The sequence below is a fragment of the Sapajus apella genome, unplaced genomic scaffold (genome assembly GCF_009761245.1).
Source record: "Sapajus apella isolate SASKATOON/1434 unplaced genomic scaffold, GSC_monkey_1.0 scaffold5, whole genome shotgun sequence".
In the NCBI taxonomy this organism is placed as follows: domain Eukaryota; kingdom Metazoa; phylum Chordata; class Mammalia; order Primates; family Cebidae; genus Sapajus; species Sapajus apella.
This window is the reverse complement of record NW_022436945.1, coordinates 48,163,497-48,170,268: the sequence shown is the minus strand read 5'-3', so window position 1 is coordinate 48,170,268 and position 6,772 is coordinate 48,163,497. Positions and strand designations below refer to the sequence as shown.

Sequence of the window (6,772 nt, the reverse complement as noted above, 5' to 3'; positions counted from 1 at the left end):
CCCCTCAACTGCCTAAAATATAAATTTCCCCTTTCAAAAGGAAATGTACATATATTTAAAATTTTTCATCAGTAAAAATATCAGTCCCAGGAAAAACTCTATTCTGAGATAACTTTATCACCTGAAAGACTTTTACCTTTGTAACAACACAATTTTTATTCATCATCTTCCTCCCTTCAGCCTCCTGCAACTTGCCTTCACTGCATTCCAGAAGCACCAAATCACCGTTTTCTGTAGCTCAGGCTGCTATATAAGCCTCAATGAACTGGCCATTTCTCATATGAACTTCTGGGCATATATGCATAAAATTGTTTTTCTCCTGTTAATCTGTGTTATGTCAATTTAATTTGTAGATCAGTGAACCATTTTTCCTCCCTTTCAAAAAACCAACAAAAATATGTAACTCCTGTGAAAATAAATTAAAACCATCCAAATGAGAATACACTAAGACTGTTTATTTAGAACTTGCCATAAAGTAAAGGATTCAGCCACCATCACTTGCTTTTGGCAAAGATTCAAAGTCCGGCAGGGGAGTGGGAAATCTTCAAAGTGAAATTGAGACTTGTTGGCCTTGGGTAGCTGCAGGCAGGCTAACTAGAAGTGAAGGTACCTACTTGGTTTTCTCTGGTTAATTCTAAATTGGAACCAGAAGCAAAATTAGGAAAGCTGTTACTTGCTGATCAAGTCATGGCCATTTTGTACACTTTGTGGTTTGGCTTCCTGAACCAGTTGTGACAGAGTTTGCAGATTAAAATTTTATTTTTATATATGGTATGGCCATTGTTGGTGTGTATATTCAATTTCTCCCTCTTTTTCTGACATAGAGTACTCACGCAAAATACTAGAGTTTACATACATGTTGATCCACACTTGTAAAAATGAGTTTCAAAGTGTATTTATAAACTCAGATATATATCTACACTAGAATTAAAACATACTTTTTTTTTTTTTTTTGGAATTGTGAGCATCGCCATCTTGGACAAACCCATCATTCTGAAGTTCACCTTAATCAGAAACCACCTAAATCCAAAGGGCATCAGCCTAATGGCTAAGGTCAGCACGATCATATACTGCAAATAACATCTCCAATCAGAAACACTCCAAACTCCTCCCCAACCACAGACATGCTAACCCAGAGATAACCCCCCTCTGGCAGGGAAGATGTTAGCCCCAAGATGACCTCCCCTCCACCCAGAGACATTCCAACTCCTCCTTAAAGCTCCTCCCTCACACAGAAACATTCCAAGCTTGTTATAAACCCCCTCACCCTAAAATCAATATATAATCTTGGTCTGTAAGAGAAAGTGCTCCTGACTAAAATCAGAAGCCCCTATCAGGTTTATTTTCTCTAAAATAAATCTGTCTTTAACTGTCGACCTGCATTTTGTGTTTCTTCCCTCTTTCTTTAAAACAGTTCTCACAGGGAGAGCCATGATCAAGGAGTGATTTTCTTTAGGAAACAATTCTACTACAAAACATGGGAATAGAAGTAATTTAAAATGTTCAAGACATTAAATGCAGGACTGACTCCATACTGCCATTTAATATGCTTTGTATTATAGGATATAAAAACTAACCTCCCCATCTACGGAATTTTAAGGACACCCAAGACAGTCAAAGCATCCCATAATTCAATATCCCACAGTATTTTCTGGTTGTACCAAAAATAGACAACCAGCAAATGATTTCATCTCTTAAAAACAAGCATTTACACTTAAAAAACGAGATGAGGTAGGATTCCCTCCTTCTTAAAAATGTTTCTAGAGTCACTAAAAAATTTACATTTACAAAATAGTTGATAAAAATACTCCTCTGGATATTCAAGAAGGGAGACAGGGACAGCTGAAAAGACATGGTATATGGTATTAATCAGACTTGGCTTCTTTCTCTCCTGCTTTGTCAGAGGCTGGACTCAGTTTTTGTTTCCCCGTTTTCTGCAGATAAATGTTCTTTAGTTTTTTGGCTAGCCGCTTTGGGTGGTTTTCCCTTTGCTCCCCTTTTCCCTTTTGCTTGCACCTTTTTGTCTGAAGATTAATCCTTCGCTGCTGCCTGTTTCAGCCTCGCTTCCACTTTTGCAGGAGCAGGTTTAGCTGAAAACCACGCCGATCTCCTCCTGGGCTCTTCTTTGGCGGCCCCTTCGGCTGAGCTGACCTTCCCCCTGGGCATCCTGACGGCGGGGAGGGTACATGCCAGGTGCCTGCAGGCCCGGGCGCGCCTAGAGCCTTTGCTAAGCTGGGCTGCCTGGCCGCTGCCAACTACTCCCCAGTGAGACTCTGCCTCTATCAACTGCCTTTTATCAGAGTCCTGCCACCGTTTTTATCTCCAAATAAATATTGTTTATACCGCCATGTCTATAAAGAATTAAAAAGCAAAAGATAGACCAATAAAGTATCACATTATAAGAAAAAGGGAAAAATATATTTTTCCTTTTAAATTTCAACTGCCTTCTTTAATTTAAATTAAATATGCAGAGACTTTATGTAATAAAGAAGAAAAAATCCAGTCACTTCATTGCTTATAAAGGTTGAGTATTGGACAGTGGTTCACATTTGTAATCTCAGTGTTTTGGGATGCTGAGGCTCCAGAGGAGCACTTGAGCCCAGGTCTTCAAGACCAGCCTGGACAACAAAGCAAAACCAAGTAAATACATAATAAAAACAAGCAAGTTAGCCAGGCATGGGGGCATGCACCTGTGGCATGCTACTCCAGAGGCTGAGGTGGGAGGGTCGCTTTTGCCTGGGAGGTGGAGGCTGCAGTGAGCTGTGGTCCAGCCACTGCACTCCAGGCTGGGTGACAGAGTGAGACCCCATCTCAAAAAAACAAAAAAAAAAAAAAAAAAGAAAAAAAGGTTGAGTATTTCTTATTCAAAATGTTTGGGACCACAAGTATTCCAGGGTTTCTTGGATTTTGGAATATTTATATATATATGTAATGAGATATCTTGGGAATAGGACCCAAGTGTAAACACAAAATTCTTTAGTTTAACATACACCTTATAAACACAGCCTGAAGGTAATTTTATATACTATATTTTAATAATTTTGTTCATTAAACATAGTTTATGTACATTAAACTATCAGAAAACAAAATGTCACTGTCTAAGTCACCCATGTGAACAATCTGTAGTTGTTCGGCCCTGCCATCACTCTTGACTCTGAACCTGTGGTCCCAGCTACTTAATAAGCAATCATTTTCTTATTCACATTTAGGTGTTTAAGTAAAAAATATGACATAGCATTAATACAGTGAGAAAATAATGTGTTTGGGGTAACTAATCTAAACTAAACTAAGAATGCGTTTGGGGTATTCTGATGACGCACAGTAGCATCATCAGAATACCTATATCAGCTGTTAACATCAACTACTAACAAGGGCAGGCTGAATAAACTGTGCATTGTGCTCCTGTGTTTTCACTGCAACCTGTCTCAAGAGGCCAGGTGTGGAATTTTCTACTTTGTGACATAACGTTGGTACTCAAAATGTTTCAGGTTTGGGAGCATCTTGGCTATCGGATTTTCAGATTATGTATTTTCAACCCATATTATTCTTCTAGCGCCTGCAAATTTTTCAGTAGGTCCCCTAGTATGTCATGCCAGGGACTATGCTAGTTCCTGGGAACAGCACGTTAGCATTCTTGAGTGGGTCCTTGATGTCATTGAGTTTATAATCTGGTAAGAAGAAATCTATGAAGAATTCTAATAAAGCAAAACATGCAATCACAATAAACCTTCCTTTTTATCAAAAATGGAAGCTTTGAAGAGCTGCTCTTCAATAAGTCATTGTAAAGCACCAGGACCCAGGTGTTTTGACCCAGCCTCTTTTCAGACTGAGATCTGAGGCCATGATACCTCATGTGTCTATATATGTTGATAATCACCATTTCCCATATAACTCTACATATTTGCATCTACACAATCATCTTCAACTCTCTCTCATGTATGTCAGTCTTATAATTTGTGACCAGCACACTCCCCTCTAACCTCCCCCTCTTCTCTGAATGTTCTTATCAGTGGCTGAGTTCCATTAAGTCTGTCTTCCTTTAGTGTACATTCTTTTCTTTTTTTTTTTTTTTTAGAAAGAGAGAAAGAAAGAAAGAGAAAGAATAAAAAAAAAGAAAAGAAAAGAAAAAAAAAAAGAATGAAGGCAAGGAAGAAAGAGGGAGAGGAAGACGGAGAGAGAACAGTGGTGTTGCTTTATTGCCCAGGCTAGGATGCAGTCTAAAAATGGGTATGTCTGTAATTGTGTTTAATAATAGAGACATGAAAAAAAAAATGAGGGAAGAAAATAACTAACAAGCAGCCAACCAATATTTCATTTAAACCTATAAATAGGTGTGATGTGGTACTGATAAGAGTGTATATTTTGTGTATGTAAAGTGGAGAGTTCTATAAATGTTAATTAAGTCTACTTGTTCTGGGTCTGAGTTCAAGTCCTGGGTATCGATGTTAACTTTCTGTCTCACTGATCTGTCTAATATTGATGTTGAAGTCTCCCACTATTATTGTGTGGGAGTTTAAGTCTCTTTATAAGTCTTATATATCTGGGTATTCCTGTATTGGGTGCGTATATATTTAGGATCTTTAGCTCTTCTTGTTACATTGATCCTTTTATCATTATATAATATCCTTCTTTGCTTCTTTTGATCTTTATTGCTTTAAAGTCTATTTTATCAGCAAAAATTACAATTCCTGCTTTCTATTTATTTATTTTTGCTTTCGATTTGGTTGGTAAATTTTCCTCCATCCCTTTGTTTTGAGTCTTTGTGTATCCTTGCATGTGAGATGTATATGGATGTAGCATACCAATGGGTCTTGGCTTTTTTTGCCTGTCTGTGTCTTTGGATTGGGGGATTTAGTCAATTTAAATTTAGAATTAATAATAATATATGTGAGTTTGATACTGCCATTCAATGTTAGCTGGCTCTTTTGCCCATTAGTTGATGCAAGTTCTTAATTATGTTGATGTTCTTTATTTTTTGGTATTTTTTAGAAAGGCTGGTACTGGTTGTTCCTTTCTATTTGTAGTGGTTCTTTCAGAAGCTCTTGTAAAGCAGGCCCGGTGGTGATGAAATCTCTGAGTGTTTGCTTGTTCACAAAAGATTTTATTTTTCCTTCGCTTATGAAGCTTAGTTTGGCTGGATGTAAAATTCTGTGTTGAAAGTTTTTTTCTTTAAGGATGTTGAATTTGGCCCCCACTCTCTTCTGGCTTGTAGGGTTTCTGCTGAGAGATCTGCTGTGAGTCTGATGGGCTTCCCTTTATGGGTAACCTGACCTTTCTCTCTGGCTGCCCTCAGTATTTTCTCTTTCATTTCAATCCTGGTGAATCTGGCGATTATGTGCCTTGAGGTTGGTCTTCTTGAGGAATATCTTTGTGGTGTTCTCTGTATTACCTGGAGTTGAATATTGATAGGTATACCTGAATGTGACGAAGAGAATGAATCCAAGCTGGAAAATACACTTCAGGATATTATTCAGGAAAACTTTCCCAACCTAGCAAGGCAGGACAATGTTGTGTACATTCTTCTACTGAATTGCTTGAACAGAAAGTCTCTTTATTCTCTCTCAGCCTATAAACCTTAGGACAATGTGATGTCATAGGTGTCCTCCTTTCTTCTCACTGCCATATCTAATTCATTAATTCTCCCTTGTAATTTTGAGAAAATTAATGCTAAAGCCTATGTATCCATCTATTAGAGTGACACCCTTTTTTTTTTTTTTTTTTTTTTTTTTTCTTTTTTTTTTTTCCCCATTTATTTATTTTATTGCATTTTAGGTTTTGGGGTACATGTGAAGAACATGCAAAATTGTTGCATAGGTACACACTTGGCAGTGTGATTTGCTGCCTTCCTCCCCATCACCTACATCTGGCATTTCTCCCCTTGCTATCTCTCCCCAGCTCCCCACCCCCCACTGTCACTCCCCTATTTCCCCCCAACTGACCCCAGTATGTAGTGCTCCCCTCCCTGTGTCCATGTGTTCTCATTGTTCAACACCCACCTATGAGTGAGAACATGCGGTGTTTGATCTTCTGCTCTTCTGTCAATTTGCTGAGAAAGATGGTTTCCAGGTTCATCCATGTCCCTACAAAGGACCCAAACTCATCGTTTTTGATGGCTGCATAATATTCCATGGTGTATATGTGCCACATTTTCCCTATCCGGTCTATCGTCTATGGGCATTTGGGTTGGTTCCAGGTCTTTACTATTGTAAACAGTGCTGCAATGAACATTCGTGTGCACGTGTCCTTATAGTAGAACGATTTGTAATCCTTTGGATATATACCCAGTAATGGGATTGCTGGGTCAAATGGAATTTCTATTTCTATGTCCTTGAGGAATCGCCACACTGTCTTCCACAATGGTTGAACTAATTTACACTCCCACCAACAGTGTAAAAGTGTTCCTGTTTCTCCACATCCTCTCCAGCATCTGTTGTCTCCAGATTTTTTAATGATCGCCATTCTAACTGGCGTGAGATGGTATCTCAATGTTGTTTTGATTTGCATTTCTCTGATGACCAGTGATGATGAGCATTTTTTCATATGTTTGTTGGCCTCACGTATGTCTTCTTTTGAGAAGTGTCTGTTCATATCCTTTGCCCATTTTGAATGGGCTTGTTAGTTTTTTTCTTGTAAATCTATTTTAGTTCTTTGTAAATTCTGGATATCAGCCCTTTGTCAGATGGGTAAACTGCAAAAATTTTTTCCCATTCTGTTGGTTGCCGATTCACTCTAATGATTGTTTCTTTTGCTGTGCAGAAGCTGTGGAGTTTGA

General features: G+C 38.3%; 1 pseudogene; it reads right to left on the bottom strand.

The window, feature by feature from the left end:
• Positions 1 to 1,430: 1,430 nt before the first annotated feature.
• LOC116546230 lies at positions 1,431 to 2,166 on the bottom strand (annotated as a pseudogene).
• Between the last annotated feature and the right edge of the window lie 4,606 nt (positions 2,167 to 6,772).